We start from the raw sequence: 18,487 nt of genomic DNA on the forward strand, positions 1-18,487 counted from the left end.
TGATACATATCGCATCGCCAGATTCTTGCCAATACACAGCAGTAATGCACATTATAACAGACATTTGTTGCAGTGTCAGCAGTGAGATGAGGGTTTGTAATTATGTCTACTGGATCTAAAGATCAATATTTTCTCCTGTTATAATGGGATTCTCTACTTCAATTGTCTCTTTGATGTTGAACAGGTTTACAAAACACCCCGTTGAAGACATAAAATAACAATTCTATTAAATATTAAATTATGTTGTATGATGACGATAATGTATTGTGCTATTTTTTATACATTTTCTATAATTATACTTTTATAATATATGTGTGTGATGATGATACTCAATAGATAAGACTCAAGGTCAGTACTTAACAATGTCTGTACAAACTGTGACTGAAGATGTCCTTGAGGGAAAGATGACATCCATGAGTACCTGGACTGATCAATACAAAGAGAGAGTGTATTTATATGACCTGTTGAAAGAAGAACAAGTCCAGCTGTTGACTGGAAATCACACAGTACATCCTGCTCTTCAAAACTCATATGGTGGAGTTTGCCAAAAAATCTTAGCCCAAGGTCCACCTACTAGAAATGTTCCTGTGCTTTCAGCCACATTTCATGACCCACATTCTTTTGGGTTAAACTACTGTTTCTAAGGTCAATATTGAACCTTCAAGCTCAACTACGTGGTTGTCTAAAAAGGAAATGCCAATGCCTCTCAGTCAGAGATGTTCTTATTTCTGCTTCTTATTTTATTTTATTATTCTGCTGTTTAAAAGTCTGGGCGGGTGTACTGCCATCATTGTAAGACTGTGTGAAAATCAGAGAGAAAAGCTGTTGTCCCTGATAGGGCCTTGTTAGTCGCTACAGAACCATAATGACTGATGCCTCACAGGCAAACTAATTATCAGGTACTTAACAGTCCGAACCTACAATACATCTGCCATAGGCCGAGGAGGGATGCGAGGCACATGACCAGCTCCTTCATCTTCTCTTCCTCTTTTTTTTTTTGTAACCACCATGTCTCTTGTTCTTTCACTCTCTCTCCATGCATCTCCTTCTCTTTTTTCTCTCCCTGTATCCTTTCTGCTCCTCAGTTTCTCTCCCCCTTCTCTCTGTTCTCTCAGGGAACCAGCTGGGGAAACTGGCCTTGGGATACAAGCTAGAAGATACAACCATATGCTAGATATTTTCATGGAAGGTGTGCGTGTATGTGTGTGTGTGTAGAACACAAGCAGGGGGAGGGGTCTGACTTCTTGTTGAAATGTACTACAGTGTAATAGCTAAGTAGGACATTTATCTGGCAGTGGTTTGTCTTCCCCTGTTGTGCTTGTGTGTGAGTTGCTGAGTTCCCTCTCTATCCCACAGCTAAATGCCTTCAACACAGAGAATTTCTGTTGCTTTCAAACACGCACGCACACACGCACAAACGCACGCACGCACGCACGCACGCACAGTACAGGCAGACTGCTGAGAGGGAGCTGCGCGAGACACTGACACAGCTTGCTCATTAGACGGTTTCTTCTTGGATTGAGGCCAAATATCTGCAGGTCATAAACTCACTGATGTAACAGGCAATGTAACTCACTGATGTAGGGAAGCTACACATCTCTTTTTAGGACTGCCTTTTATCATCATTTAATATACTCCTGACGCATTTTGTTCAAAAATAGGAAGAAACGCGGCATACAGTAAAGACGTAGGCCGCCACAGTGAAGGGATTGTCGTCACATACACCACCTTTATCCCACCACAGCAGATCTGTACACTGTACATTAGACCTCTGAAAATCTGAATAACTGCTTTTAAAGCTAAAATAAATAGTTTGGGTTTCCTCCGTTTTTTTTTTTTTTTACTTAAAATGTCTAACATGATCCCTCACTGGCTTCCCACCAGCAAAAACTGCCAATTGTGTTTATTTGATTGCACGAAACAAACAGTTTGAAGTTCAGTTTATGATGTGTTGTACCCCTCATTTTCCACTTTATTTATTTATATGGCTGTGTTTCGCAAGATTCTGGCGATAAGATACAGGGGTTACGAATCAATATACAGTATGTTATATTACGCTACTGTAAGCAAAGCGATACATTGCAATTTTTTTTTAAATCTTAGTCTAAAGAACACACAACCATATGCATAAAATCTGAGTTAAAAAAAAGAAAAAAAATGTATGCAATCAGAACAATGGGATCTGCATTTGCATTTATCACTGTAGGTCCAACATCATAGCACTACTTTGAGAGAGCACATACACTGAGATGGTGCATTTCTTTGCAAATGAAATAAAGCATTGAGTTAATCTTTGCATGTAAACTCAATTAAAAATCGAGTGTTTTTGAGAATTGATACAGTATCACAACATAATATTGCGATACTTGATATTTTCTTACACCCCTACTTATTTAAACTTTTCTAAAGCTGCAATATTTTAAAGAAATAGTTTGACATTTTTATGTCAAATATGCTTATTTTGCTGTCTTGCAGAGAAATAGACGAGAAGCTCGAAACCACTCTCATGTTTACCAGTTAAACGGCAAATTCAGCACCTTTTATGTGGATGTCCAATCAGTGTTGATGGTAAACTTAGTCAATTGGAGCAATATTTTCCTCAGTGCATGCTATATTGACCAAGAAAGCTGATTTTGCAGCTGCAAAATCTGTTGTTCTTCCTGCATCCAGCGTCGTCATTTGATGTGGATGCAAGGAAGAACTACAGACTGGACAGAAACTTAGGTGCAATTTATCCTGGTACATGTAGGCACTGCAGGCACAGCTCTGCGAATAGGAGAACTTGGCTTTCTGGGTCAATATAGCACACACTGAGGAATGTATTGCTTCAATTGACTACATTTACCATATACACTGATTGGACGGTCGTGTCTAGAATGTAACCCGCAAATTGCAAAATCTGATCTGAAATCTGCAAAAAGTCTTGCGAGACTCACTGCCTGACGACCTTAACTATTCAAGATCAATACCTAACCTTAACCATCTTGCGAGAGTTTCCCCAACTCGAGTGTTACCTTCTAGACATGACCCTGATTGGACATCCACAAAAAAATGTGCCAAATGTTCCCTAAATATGAAGCTACAGCCAGGAGACAGTTAACTTAGCACTGCTCTCGGCATATAGAGCAGCACATAAACACCCATAAACCCACAACCTGTTGTGTTTACACTTTTGGTTGTTTTAAACAAAGGAGGTATAATGTGTTAATTAGTGAGCTTTAGAGGTGCTGGTAGGTGGATTTGTTACCTTTGGACAGACCATAGACTGTATATATAGATGGATGACAGGGTCTCCACTTCCTCTCACTGTACAAAAGTGAAGCCAAAATATCCCAGATACGAGAGCTGCCATCTTGAGAATGTGACGTCATTTGGAGCCAGAGTCTGCACGGTATTGATCGGGGGACAGGAGCCATGGTATAAACAACATACTTCAGCGTGATAAGAGCTACCTAAAATGACAGAAACCATCTTTGGGGAAATCTATTTGACGTGTACTTTGACTTTTTAATTTGGCGCATTTCCCATCCGCTATCATGGAGAGACGGGATTTATGACCTATACTGCAGCCAGCCACCAGGGGGCGATCGAGATGTTTGGGCTTCACTTTTGGGGAATTGTCATGTCGTCCATCTTTAGATACAGTCTATGTGACATACTCAGGCTAGCTGTTTTCCCTGTTTACAGTCTTGTGCTAAGACAGTGGTTCCCAAGCCTTTTCTGCAGGGCCCCCCTTTTATAACTCTGGGTCCCCCTTATGGGGTCCTGCCCCCCAGTTCAGTTTGGGAACCACTCTGCTAAGATAAGCTAACCGTCTTCTGGCTTTAGCTTCAAATTGATCTGAAAAATAGGAGATATTGAAAGAAAGTAAATAAGCACATTTTCCAAAATGTTAAACTATTCAATTAGATAATGAACCTCAAGCCTACTACTCAAACAAGCTTTTAAGCATTTGCAATATCACTACGTAATAGTTCCACATACAGATAATTATAGATAACCAATTTATCATCTATATCTACCATTAACTCTCGAAAACTGAAGTAATTTTTGTGACATTTTAGGACACATCCTGCAGCCTCCTCCTCCCTCCCCTCCACCCCTTTACATGCACACGTGTTTACCCCCTCAGGCTAAGAGTAAAGGGGCAGGCTCCATCTCTCATTAACCTACTAGATGGATAAATCAAAGTGCAGGGCAGAGAGGAGGACCTCAGCCTAGACCATTCAGATAAGAACACCAGCTCATAGCCTACAGCGCAGTGATATATAGATCTGCAGAGGCTAATAGCAAAGTATTGACAGGGAAATGGTGTGCTTATCCTGCTCCTGCATGCCGGGGAGAGGTCCCCAAAGCAGATGGGATACACTTTAGGGAGAGGGAAGGGGGAGGAGGAGGGTAAAAGGATGAGGTAGAACTGTACTGGGACAAATTAGAGTCTTTATTGCTTTATTTCAGCTAATTTGTCTTCGAGTTTGAGTCTACAAACACACAACAATAGGTTTTGGTTTACTCTGCTTGTAAACGGCTGTGTTTTTGTCTATATCAGTGCTTACGTTTTACTTGTTCTGGCTTTTAAGACAGCCAGCAGTGAATGAATACCTCACATAAGTTTTAAAAGTTAAAATCTTTAATGGACTTCTTAGATATGTTTTCATAAATATGTCTTAGATTTTATTCCAAAATTTAGCTGGAGAGTTGTAGAGGTCCTTAAAAGGTGCTAAATGTGAGATTGGTAGCATTTCTATTGCCTCCATGCAGCTCTCAATACGGCGACAACTGAGCCAGCGGTTTGTCGCCAACGGTGACAGAGCTAACAGTGTTAACAGTGTTAACCTGGGGGGGGGGACCGGAGGGTGGGTGCTATGCTGCTGCAACAGCGCCATCGGTCGGGACGGCGTTATCAGCTGTAACCGCCATATGAGAGCAGCCCGTGAGCTAGCCAGTGGGACACGCTCACATGCACTAAAAGCATGCACGGCCGGCCCGGCTATGTCAACAAAGCACAGAGGGAGAGCGACTTCGTTCTCTGCTCGGGTAGACATTACACCTCTATATCTTTCCATAGCAAATAGTTGTTTGATGCTATATTAATGCTCTGAATATCGTATAGAGCACCTTTAAAAGTGTAGATTCATTAAAACTATTACGGTATGTTCAAGAAAGCATACTTGACAATATTGAGTCGATTTACAGGGAAAAATCTTTTAATTAACTTCAAAATTTAGGAAATTAATAGCACAAGTTTTGTGTGTGTGTGTAAATGTAAATGCCAGAGCATCAAATCACATACGACCCTTTGGAGGCCAGAGGGTCCCTGGCTTTTTAACCTCTCTACTAATTTTCCATGTCAACCCATGGAGGTATATTATTCATGCCTGCACACAGAGCTACAAAAATACAAAACACACAGGCTATAGCCAGTAATACTTTTCTCTGACAAGAAGCAATAGATCAAGAGGTAGGCCGCCCTCCCATTGGTGGAGTCTTTAATGCTGGAGTCAGTAGGTTATCGCTGTGGGACCTGCACCTTGTTCTAAGTGCCAGCTTTATCAAGCACAACCAATTCCTCCTCTGATGTGGCCGTGGACGCAGGAGATGGGCCCTAATGGCAACACTTCATCAAGCTCAGAGAAGATGTACAGAGAAACTGCAACCTCTCTGATGTCAGATAAAGATGTTGATGCTGTTCGGTTACTGGACCACCAGGAATAATTTGGTTAAAGCCTGCAGTGCACCTTTGCTATAGTAGTTAAGAGCTTGCGACTGTCAGCTGACATTCTTTAAGACTGATTCAACAATGCTGAGCCTGTCTGACGGACACATACAAGATATGCCGAGAGGGCTGCTGTAATTCACACTGTGTCCTCGAATGATGTGGGAATCCAACAGCAGCATTATAGAGGAGGCAAGTGAATGATCCTGGTTCAGTGTGTTATCTGGAGACATCACAATACTACTGTACGGCCACCAGGGGACAACCAGGCTGACCATGATTGAATGAATGAGGAATCTGAGTTAGATTTTGAATGAGCCCCATTTCACGAAAGCCAACAGTCAGTCAGTCAGTGTCTGCCTGTTCATCAAAATGCCACTTGCCAGTGCTGGTACTTTTCATATTTTGTTCACATGTTGTAGGAAAAACAGTTACAGTTGCTTGCACAGCTATGAAATCTTGTCTACACTCTGAATCAGCATTTTTTTGTGGTGGTTATATTCATGAAAGGATCCGAAACAATGCACTGAAAAACTTATGTTATTGTCAACTCTGGAATATAATGAGCATGCATCTGCATCGATGAGCACCGAGGGCAAAGACAATGCACCATCCTACTCTGCCAAATGCCTCTGTTCCTCTAAAGGAGACCACATATGACCGTCTTTACATCTGGACGCCAAGCACTGTACCGGGGCCTGTCTTATGACCGTGATTACCCACTTGACATCTTTATAGCTGCATGGCAGACATCCTTGTCGGCAGAGCTCGAGAGGGGAATGGAGAATGCCAAAGTGGCCCCCCAGTGCTGGTGTGGGACATCAGAGTTTTGTGTTGAAATAATTAGCCTGTTTAGCTGCCATCTGGGCTCTGGTTGCTGGCGTGTGGCGTGAGCCAGGTGCTTCATGGGTAATGCCACAGAGAGACATACAGCAGATGCTCATGGGTAGAGCTGCCCGCCTTGGCACAGATCTGGAATCAGCTAAACCCTATACAAATCTGACGTAAAACCACAAGAGGGAATACAGACAGAACTGGTTTGAGGACAGTCTCTTGCCCATTTAAAAGAGTCCTAAGCAATTACAGTAAAGACCAGTACAGTGAAGTCTGCATGAAGCACAAAGTAGCAACTTTACAATCTAACCCAGCACAAATCTATGAAATTGCATTCTGCTCAGAACCGAATCTGCGATAACCCGACTCCATCCGACATAAAACACAAGCCAAACAAACCAAACAATCAACACTCTTATCTTTGAAAAGCAGATGCCATTTAATGACTGCGATGCCCCGACACAGCTCAAAAGCTGAGGTGGTTTAAACATCTTTTTTGAGCAGTTCAGTAGGCCAGTAACTTGATAAGGCCCCTGGATTTACTCGATGAGGTAGAAAGTTCCTGAGCAAGCAGCAGGCATGTGGTTGTTGTTCCCAGAGGGCTGGGAAACCGTATCTGCCCTGAAGGAGCATCCTCTTTGGTAAGCACTTCTTATCCAGGCCATCACTGCAGGCCGATAGCGGCAGGGTAATATCCAGTAACTGCAGCTTTATGTGCGATCCAATACTTGGATCAATCCCTAGGACAGGAGGATTTCCATTAACCCCTGAGATCTCTCTCTTTCTCTCTTGTTTTCTCTGTTTTCTAGTGAATCTTTCTCTCTTTTGATACTGCAGCAGAAATCATGAAACTATTTTCAAGAGGGAAAAAATTGCTCTATATATTACTCTGTAGCAGGAGGGCAGAGCACCACACTGCTTTGAATTTCACACATTTTCAAGAAAGATAATGAATCAGAATTTGTGTTGTCTTGTATCTCACCATTTATCATTTAAACAAGTGTCTTAAAAACAACATGAAGCTTGGCGAGGTGGTGTATGTTAGTGTGAATATACTACAGCATTTCCATGTGCAGGTGTGTGTACGTTCTGTTTGTTTTGGGAGGTGAAACAATGCACAGCTTTGTATTTCTGTATCTACAGTATGATTAAGAATGTGTGTTTGAGTGTGTGTACGTGTAGAGAAAGCTAGAAAGACAGTTATAAAGAGAGATGGTGGGAATAGGAAGGAGACAGTGGGTTTGAGACTTTGTTTGAAACTCCCAATACTTTGGGGAGTATTGCCCCATATATTGTCCCATGTGACTGAGCAGAAGAAAGATAGACTGAAGCAAAGATATGTAGTTCCTGCAGAGCATTCCTCTCGCTCTCACTGAATATAAATGGATAAATAGTCACTGAAATTAGTTTAACGTGCACTGCTGCTCTCATATATAAATGATGCTACAAAATGGGCGTTATACATATTGTTCGCAGGTGACACTCTCAGCAGATTCATCAGATATGAATATGGATCATTGCAGATGCATGTTATTTAAAAAGGTATGTCTTATATATAAATGTCTAATTACAATTAAAAAAAATTTAAAACAGTAATTTTTTTGTTCTCATCTCATCACAAAATGATTCAGACTCAAACTTGCGTGATACAGGTGGGAAGAATCCTCTAAATATCTGCCATAAATTCCACAACAGAAATAGTCAGCCCATAAATTATTTCACCCGAGAATTTATCATCACAAGTGGGAAAACTAAATTAAATATAATCTCATAATCTACAGTTTGTCACAGTAGTATTTCTACAACATAAACAGATTATTATTTTTTTCCAATTAAAAGATTTAAAAAAATATATAACTTAGATTTAAAAAAAATATATATTACATAATAATAAGATTTTTCTTGCAGGTAACAGAGGGAAAACATTTAAATTTTTCAAGAAAATTGCAACTGACAAATATTTCACAACAGACGAGAAGTCAGAAGTCTGAGAAGTTTCACTTACCTCGAGTGTTTCTTTTTTTTAGGAGGGTCAAGACCCCAGAGCGTGAACACAGGTGTAGAACAGGAAGGTTGAGCACATCCTCTCTTTTCCACGCAAACGTCAGAGGCCACGAGGCAGCTAGCAGTGCTTGGCTACAGCGCGGTAACAGGCACGGGTACGAGGGAGCCGTCCGGGGCGAGCCGGCAGCCGGTCTGTCGGAGGGGTTGGTCAATCAGCCCGGCAGCGGAGACGAGGGGACAGGCACACAGGGAGAAGGGCTGAGCTGGAGTGGGCTCTGCTCCGAGGCTTTTTCGCTTCTCCTTCCCTGAATGAAAGCAATCCCTAAGAGTGAATGGGTAATGAGAGACCGGCTCCTGAGATTTTAGCTTTCTTAATCATGTTCATAATTAATTCAAGAACATTGATAATTTCATTACATTCTTTTTGTCTTATCAATAAATGATGTGCCTGCACTTTTGGTCTTGTGTATACGGGAGAGAGGGAGGAAGAGAGGGAGAGAGAGGGACAAGAGAAGTAATACGGCACTAAAAGCACAGGAGATGGAAAATGATACAAACAGGGAAGTGGTAATTATAATCTTTGACCAAGCCACTGGCAGCACAATATGAAGTCAAGTGGCTACAAATAATTAATAAGGCCTCCTAGTGTGTGTGTGTGGTAAGGGTGAGGAGTTGTGGGGGGGCTGACAAATGTCTTTGTTGAACATTATTTCACGCGCCCTCTTTTAGTAGTTCTTTTTACAAAAAAACACAATACAACTATTAAAACATCATTATGTTTTCACCGACTTTGTGTTACACACTGCTGCTGTTAATACACTCACCTTTAATCCTCACCTTTAACAGAGGGTGTGGACAGAGGATGCCTGTCGTGTAATGCCCTTCAGATCCAATAAGGGTTCAGGTTTCAGGGACATTAGTGCACTGAAGCAGTTTTCTCCTCCCTCCTCTCCTCTGCCCTCTGTCAGGTCAAGAAAAGAAAAAGACGAGAAAACCGTGTCTTGTGGCATATATAGTTTCCAGTTATTTGGCAGCAGGAATAATGAGATAATATGCATTTTTAATAGTTCATCTGCAGAATATTCAATAACCCTTCACCTCTGTGCATGCTGTTATAGATTCTGTGCTTTATCAATCGAACTTTCTGCTCAAAACTAAGCTGAAAATAGAATGAGAAGGAGGGCACAGGGAGGGAAAAAGGGATGTAATGGATATCTGTGTTTCCTAAAAATACTGTGAGGATGATGGAGTCTGAGGAAGGCTCTGAATCACAGCCTTGCCCCAAAACAAGACAAGTAGACGGATGGCTTTGAGCAGCCTAATCCGACAGTGAGTGATTGACGGCCCTGTCAAAGGCCTAATCTGCTACCAGAATAGAGGAGTAGGCTGTTTATTCTGATCAGACTTTCTTGATATATAATCATTAATCTGTTGCAAAACAGGTGTTTAAAGCAGCATTGAGACACGTGTCATCACAGCTTTTTATCAATTACCATAAAGACTTCGTAGATATATCTCCCGGGTTTCATTTGTGTCTAAAAATAATTGGTTGGAGAATTTTTGCATGAAACCACGGTGATTTGACCATAAGAGCGGTGCAGTTGCACTATTGCAAGGCTATTTGATTTTGGTCACTTTATAATGGATTTCCAGCTCGTGACACACTATAATATAGATTGGTAAAGCTATATGAGGCATTAGAGATTCAACTACTTTATGTCCTATTTATTCCTTATGTGCCACGGGCCGCGTGTCTTGAGATATGACCAGCTCAACACAAGAAACCTTTAATAAAATAAAAAAGTAAAGAGGGGAAAATAGAGATTTACAGCTGGCCATTTTGACAGTAGACTTGATATAAGGTGTTCATAACAAGTTTTGCATTTTATTCCTGGTCCCCTTGCACACATTTTAATCATATTTTATGTGATCTATGTATGCAGCACTCATCCTCTCTCTGTCACCCAACCTCTCCGATGTGTCCCTCTTAAACAGATTGCTACAATACTTGTAATGATGGTCCTTCCCAGCTGTGCTGCAGGAGAGGGGAAGGGAGCAGCAGGCTATAGTATTACCATAATACCCGCTCCCTCCCTCCACCGTCCCAAGGGCCCATGTGGGGCTGCATGGGGATGTGGGGTAACTCTGCTGTGGAGGGGACTCAACTGGCTGCCGGTCCTGCAGGCTGTGTGTGGATGTGTGTGTGTGACTGTGACAGGGCTGAACCTGCCTGTGGGCGATGTAATAAAAGCGCCACACACTGCTGGTAGTGATGGTGGCACTGCTGCTGCTGCTGTAGCTGCAGAGGAGGGGATAAATATAAACCAGGCCCGCATCAAGGAGACGGCCCTCCAGTCACAGCCTGACTTACATCCTAATAATTAGGCCCCTTTCCAATAAAACAAGGATTTGTAGCCATGCATCTATTTTACTTGTGTTTGCTACTGCGGTGGGAGGGATGCATGAGCTGCTGCAGTCTCTGGATGAAACCGAGGCTTTGAGAGGATTTAATTTCAGCAGTGTTGGAAAGTGATCAGAAACATTTGCCCAATTTACTTCTTGACGTTCAAACTTCAGAAGATTTTTTTTTCTTCTTATCAGCATCTTATGGAAAATACATTCATATATTTGATTATTTATTTTCATATATTACATAATTTTTCCATTAAAGCTGTTATGATAAAATGACTTTCGGGTACGTTCCAGTTCATGCACTCGTTTGAAGCATATACTGTACATCCTGCCATTCTCACACAAACAGACGTGCGCACACACTCTACTGTCTCTGATAGTGGCTAATCAATAGATGAGGCCTGCAGGTTGCCGTTGCATGTTATCTTAAACCTCCTAATGTGCACCGGCTAATCTTTTTACTCTCATTCTCTCTCCCCAACATGACCTCTTTTTCTGTTTTGTTCTCTTTTGTTACATTTCAAGTGGATATTCATTATCTATCCATTATCTGGGAAAACATGTCTAAATATTTTACACCATGTGCTTTAAGTAACACCTTCTCTAAACTAGTCTGCTGTTGCCTTTATGAGTAATATACTGTAATTCCAATAATATGGGAACTTTCTAGGCATGGTTTTAAAAAGTGAAAAAAAATGTTTGTCTCATATTTAAATTAGGGTTGTCAATCAATTAAAATATTTAATCGCAATTAATCACTTGATTGCCCATAGTTAATCGCAAATTAATAGCACATTTTTTATCTGTTCAAAATGTACGTTAAAGGGAGATTTGTCAAGTATTTAATACTCTTATCAACATGGGAGTGAAAAAATAGGCTTGATTTATACAAATGTATGTATATATTTATTATTGGAAATCAATTAATTACACAAATCAATGGCAAATATTGTCCAGAAACTAATTTGTGTTTACGCGTCATCATCGCGTTAACTTTGACAGCCGTAATTTAAATATATTGTACGTTTTTAAACAGCATATTTTTCTTATCATTCCCTTAAAAGCAATGCTTCAAACACATTTCCCATATTTTGTCCCACCTCTGGCTACCTGACTGTCATTCCATTTCTATAAATCACATTGATGTGTGTTTGAGAATTTCTAAAACGCACACTGGGGAAGACAGAGAAAAGTCGAGATAGAGAGATGGTGACGGGGAGAGAGAGAGAGAGAGAGAGAGAGAGAGAGAGAGAGAGAGAGAGAGAGAGAGAGAGAGAGAGGGGAGCTGGGTGGGGTGGCAGTCGAGGCAGGGGGTATCAGGCTAATTAAAGCAAGCATTTGTCAGAGATTAAGCCTTAAACAGAAAAGGTCATCTGAGCACCAGAGCGCACTGTTTCGCTGCTGTGCTCTTAGGGCAGTCTAAACCTTTCCAAGCTAAATGGTAAAGATGCTATTTGCCAGCGGTGGGGGAGGGGATCCAGATCCCGACCAGTGGTAAGACTGACACTCGGGTCATTGGTTCTTCACTGTCCATTACACATGCTGGTCAAATCTGGCGATCGGTGTCATTTAGGGATGAAAAATAAGTGCTCGAACAAGATCAATAGATGCAGCCGTCTGTACCAGCCGTGATTAATTGACTGTCACCAATTAATGACTGGCCTGTTGCAAAGCAATGCAATCTCATTTGAGGGACAATGGGAAATGTCGAAAATGGGGTTTTCTTTCATTTCAGTCTGTTATTGGTTATTCTAGAGTGAGTTTCCCAATAACAAATTCATAAACCACTTCAATTTGGAGGTTTACTATGGCACACTAGAAAGTGCATCTTGCATGTAAGGTGCTCTTTGAAGTCATTTGTGATATTGAGACGAATATGGGCTTGAATGAGAGCTCGAGCTGCAAACACATCCACACTGTTTTTATTTTAGTTCAATCAGAAAACGGTTACTAAAAATATTTCCGGAATATTTCCCTGTTTGTATATACCCGCTGTTTCAATCGGTCTGTATAATAAATTCTCATTATACAGTAATGATAAAAAGTAACATCAAATAATGTTATGCAAATTGGTACATTTACTTTATTATTATTTAACCTAATCATGTACATTCATTCCAAACATCATAAAACCAATGGTGCAATGAAAAATGAGTGAGAACAAGCGATGGCCTGTGATGCATTTAATATTCCGTTGAAAACAACCAAACAAGTGCCGCTGATGTTTTTAAACTGGGATCAGTGTACAAGCCTTTTTGCAGCCAGTCAATACTAATCATATTAGATCCTGAGAAGATGTCCTGGTTAGAGATACAATGAAGCGTGGGACATGTTGGTTTAGATATGAGTAATGCTCTGGAGGGCTAAACTGTGGTGGAGATGTAATTTGTAATATTTGTAGTAGAAATTATGCTAATAATAGATCACTCTGTATCATTATTTATAAATTAGATTGCTTACCTGAGATGAAGGCTTGCTAAATATTACATTGCACTCTTCATTATGGGCTTTAAATGAATGAGTGGGCTCATCTAAGTAAGGAATTGTAATTTTCCAATAAGATGTTTTTCTCTTTAATACTGGAATAAATATTGTCCTTAGGTTTTGCTGTTATTTATCATTTTCAGAAAACAACAAATATGACAAACCTAAGCTAGAAACTACTTTATTAGTTGTTATTGGGAGCACATTGACCTTGAGCACCCGAGTTTTCTAAGTGAGACCAACTCACTAAGTCCCTTTCTGCTTTAAGTTTTGCCAGAACTTCACTGTGTAAATATTACGAAGGAGTTTACTAGAAGAACAGCTATATTTATTTACAAGCTAATTTTAACCCAAATAGAAAGCATCTGTACGCTGCTGTATATCTGCAAGTATAATATGTATTTATTTTTACCACATTAAACCTTTGGAAACTCTTTTAGGACTATCTTTCCCAGTTTCATTTTATCACTTATTTTCCAGTATAATCTGTGACATGCAAATCACACCCCAATTTCAGCATTACTGGTAGATTTATAGACTTTTATGGGGGATGCAGCTGTCTTGCCCATCAAACCCAGGAGTGGACTTTTGCTCTGGATGCTTGTATATGATGTACAACTTTCAGTTCACAACTTTAATATACACTACCATAAAATCTGTGAATGTGGGTTTAAATTTTAATTGTGCATCTCTGATGCGCTTGGGGTTAGTCGAGGTTACGTCAGGTGATCACACGCCACACGGTCTGGAGTAAATTGTTGTTAATACCTATTAGCGATTTGAAAGTGTTTTAAAAACATTGAAATTAAATATCAGTTGAACAACCTTCAAACTTCTATGTTATTGTTTAATACTGAAAATACAAAAAAGAAAACTTTGCAAAGGAATATTTATATAACAGATACATTTCTCATCTAAATATGGACAATATTATAAATTAAAATATATTATTCGTTCTTTGTTTTATTTGTCCTTGAATGGACTCATCAGGCTGATTTCATGCAAAAGCTCTAAGCTATTGTTATGGGAAATAAAGTGACAAGCCAACTAATTTAAAACATTTTTTAACTACTTTAAATGACATTTGCTATTATGTAGGCTAAATCATCAAAACATTCTCATTCCCAACTCGTCAAAAAACCTAATAGTTTTCTTAATTGTTATTTCTTCTCAGATCAAACACTAATGCACAACACAGAAAATGTTAACTAATTTATTTCTCTTCATATTTGCAGGTTGACTTATCAATATTTTGTAATCTTATATTAAATGACTACTTACAGTAGTTATTAAATGGTAACTTTGGTATTTTTCAACCTAGCTGGACCCTACTCTCCCATGTTTTTGTGTCCAAGTGACTAATGGGGACAACATTTTTTGAAGCTGGTCCAGTATTGAGGGATAACGCTGTAACCGGCAGCAGCAAGACAAGCTGTGAGGGCAATTGAGCAGCGTCGATGTAACTTTGTGTTCACTAAAATGCTTGGTTTTGCCACTGACAGGCTCAGATTGTTATTATAAGTGTCTGACAACAGTGTAGTATGTAGTATGACATATTGTCCCTGGATTACTTTATATTATTAGGTAAATAAAGTAGTAATTGAGCGGGACTCTTTCCATAATGTCAGACACTTATAATAAGAATCAGAGCCTTTCATGGCAAAAACAAGCACTGGAGCAGTGGAGTAAGTGACCCTGCCAGCTTGCCCCAAAAGCACCATATTGCAGCGCCGCTACTGGGAACACGCACATCACGCTCTTGGCATATGGCACCAAGTATCGGAGTGGGCACCAACAGCCTGGCCATAACACTGCCTTTTGTCAATGAGGTGTTGCGGACTTCGCGGTAAAGACAGCTCAACTTTTGAGTAATATTTACCCCCTTTCCCAGTAAGCTATAGCTTGTTTGGCATCAATGGATTCATCTCAATCTCAAGATTCATGATACCACTGTATGTCCACTATCTTAAAACTGAAACCCGCAACGGCCTTTAAAAGACAGTAATGTTAATGCCAGTCAGATGATCCACCATTATTGTCAGAGGGTTAAAAGTAGGCCAAGTAAACTAAGAACTAGGGAAGCACAGATACCGGATCGGATATCGGGCTGATATTGACTCAAACAGCTGGATCGGATATCGGAGACAATGGGGCCGACCTATTAAATCAATTCTACTATATACATTATATAATTTGAATTCCTGTTAAGGTTTTGACCAATTTGTGCTGTAATTTGAAGATTTTTTGCAAAGTTGCTGGTGTACGATTTATTATTTTAATAATAACAGTTTAGTAAATTTATGTATATATGTATTTATTTGTTACATTTTGTTTTACAATGTTAGGAAAGCAATGTTTATGTCAAGCTTCATGTTGCCTTACACATAACATAATGATCCCAGTCTCTCCCACACAGTGAGGCTTACAGCTTATTAATTAAACACTGGTATTGGATCGGTACTCGGTATCGGCTGACACCTAAAGCCCAGGTATCGGGACTGAAAAAGTCAGATCGGTGCATCCCTACCAAGAACAGAGGAGGGGAATAATTCCAATTTTAAGATCATGGTGATCAATGAGACAGACTTTTGGATGGTTAAATTGTGTTAGAAATAGGCCTACCAGTAGGCTGCAGTTTAATCTTTGGCCTATTCAAACAAGACAATTTCATAAGAAAGATATAAATCAGCTTACCTTGTTTTTTTTCACATGTTAACTGGTGTAGTTTGGTCAAATTTAATTACTTTTTTGGGCGCGTTTTGCAAGTGCACAAAAAAAAAAGAGGAGGAGGGGAACCAGCTAAAATGTTGCCTAGGGAACCAAATTGGTCAAGGTTGGCCAGCTGCCGTTAGACTAAAAAAAACAATGAATCCACAGAGAATTATAACACAACTTTTAGCTCATTTTTTTTTAGTTATATGGCCTGTAAATGTAATGTAACATTCATTTTAACCACTTCTCATCAAACCAGCAGTACAGCAGCATCTTTAAAAGGTCCCATATTATAAAAAAAGTGAGATTTTCAGGTCTTTTATATTATAAAGCAGGTTTAAGTGCTTTATAAAATACTGTTAAAATATCAAAACGCTCAATATACGGAGAAATACACACAGCCCGTGTTCAGAAATTGTGCGTTTGAAACAAGCCGTTAGGATTTTCTGTCCATTTGTGATGTCACAAATATACAATATTTACACGCTTTTAAACATAAACATTCTAAATGAGTCCCAGTTTATTTCCTGTTGCAGTGTATGTGAATAACATCAGCTGACAGGAAGTACACATGGACCCAAACTGTTGCCTAGCAACGCAATTCCGTTGAAATGCACTAAAACAGAGCATTTCAGACAGAGGGTGAATACAGGTATATTCAGACAGACAGTATGAGGGAAATAAAGTTTTTTTTTTTTACATTACAGCATGTAAACATGTTCTAGTAGAAACACACACAAAAAGTATGAACCTGAAAATTAGCACGATATGGGACCTTTAAGTAAATCTCTTGTATGCTAATCAGCAATAAACAGCAAACAAAAGTTACCAATTAACACATTAGCTAGATAGTGGAGTCAGACGAACATTTTACACACTAAAAGAGACATATTTCTTCCAAGGAGTCGAAAACAGAATTAAAAAAGAAAGAGTGACTTACATTCAGCAGGTGGCCAAACATACGACTCCGAAATAGCTGCTAATGTTGCTCCATGGTGTTAAACAGGCTATATTTAGCTAGAACATTAGCCGCTTCACAAGGTAAAGTTATATAACTTTAAAGACTTTTTTTTGCCTACAATATTAATAGTTTCTAATTCCTAAATACCCGTAAAAGAGTGTCCATTGTGGTGTAAAGTGATTAGTCGAACAGAGGTGTTTCTCCTACCGTTGAGTTCGACCAGCGGTCTCTAAGCAACCGGCAGCTCTTCAGCTCCTCTCCAGCGGCTCCCTGTGGATTTATAAACATGGAAATGAATAACTGTTTTTTGTTTACATTTTCATTTTTATTTATCATTGTTGTAGGTCTAATGTACGACGGTACGACGGAATATTAGGGCCACATTGAGGGAAAAAAAATAAATCTGAGATTTCGAGAATAAAGTCATAATATTATGGAAATAAAGTCATAATATTATGAGAAAATTAATCAGAAGTTTATGAAAAAAAAGTCGTAGTATTACAAGAATAAAGTCATAATATTATAAAGTAGTAATTTTACGTGCTATTTTCTTTTTTTCCTGTAAAGTTATGACTTTATTCTCGTAGTTTTACAATTTCTTCTTGCTAAGTTATGACTTTATTCTCGTAATATTACGACTTTTTTCTTGTAAAGTTATGACTTTATTCTCGTAATATTACGACTTTTTTTCTCATAAAGTTATGACTTCTTGTAATATTACGACTTTCATTCTCGTAATATTATGACTTTATTTTCATAATATTACGACTTTTTTTCTCATAAAGTTATGACTTCTTGTAATATTACGACTTTTATTCTCGTAATATTATGACTTTATTCTCATAATATTACCACTTTTTTCCTCATAAAGTTATGACTTTATTCTCATATTACCACTTTTTTTCTCGTAAAGTTATGACTTTTTTCCTCATAAAGTTATGACTTTATTCTCGTAATATTACAACTTTTTTTCTCGTAATATTATGACTTTATTCTCGTAATATTATGACTTTATTCTGGAAAATTCAGATGTTTTTTCCCCTCAGTGTGGCCCTAATACTCCGTAGTACATTGTCTCTTGGTCCCTCACTGCATTAGACTTATATACTATATACCTAGACTATAAACTGCGTTACCTTCATCACAATGATCAAATGTTTTGCGGCTCCAGACAGATTGTTGTTGTTGTTGTTGTTTTTGCCTAAAATGTCTCTTTAGATAGTAAAGGTTGCTGACTCCTGAGTTAACCGTTTGCGACGGTTAGAAATGTTCGCGTTTGTCCCTCCTTTAGGTCTCTCTGGGCTTCCGTAGTTCTGCCTGAGACTCGGCGCGCGCTGCAGCGGGTACTGGTGGGAAATTTGTAC

General features: G+C 39.3%; 1 long non-coding RNA gene across 6 annotated transcripts in view; it reads right to left on the bottom strand.

Annotated features, from left to right (window-relative positions):
* LOC141755095 (uncharacterized) overlaps window positions 1-18,487 on the bottom strand; it is a 53,860-nt gene that overhangs the window by 35,233 nt on the left and 140 nt on the right. For 2 of the 6 annotated variants that reach the window (XR_012590807.1, XR_012590831.1), the window contains exons 1-3: window positions 17,103-17,324; window positions 9,379-9,515; window positions 8,556-8,876 (exon numbers count right to left, since the gene is read on the bottom strand). This is a non-coding gene — a long non-coding RNA (uncharacterized LOC141755095). The other 4 variants (XR_012590825.1, XR_012590819.1, XR_012590813.1 and 1 more) reach the window with 4 other exon arrangements.

This window comes from Sebastes fasciatus, chromosome 2 (genome assembly GCF_043250625.1).
Source record: "Sebastes fasciatus isolate fSebFas1 chromosome 2, fSebFas1.pri, whole genome shotgun sequence".
NCBI lineage: Eukaryota > Metazoa > Chordata > Actinopteri > Perciformes > Sebastidae > Sebastes > Sebastes fasciatus.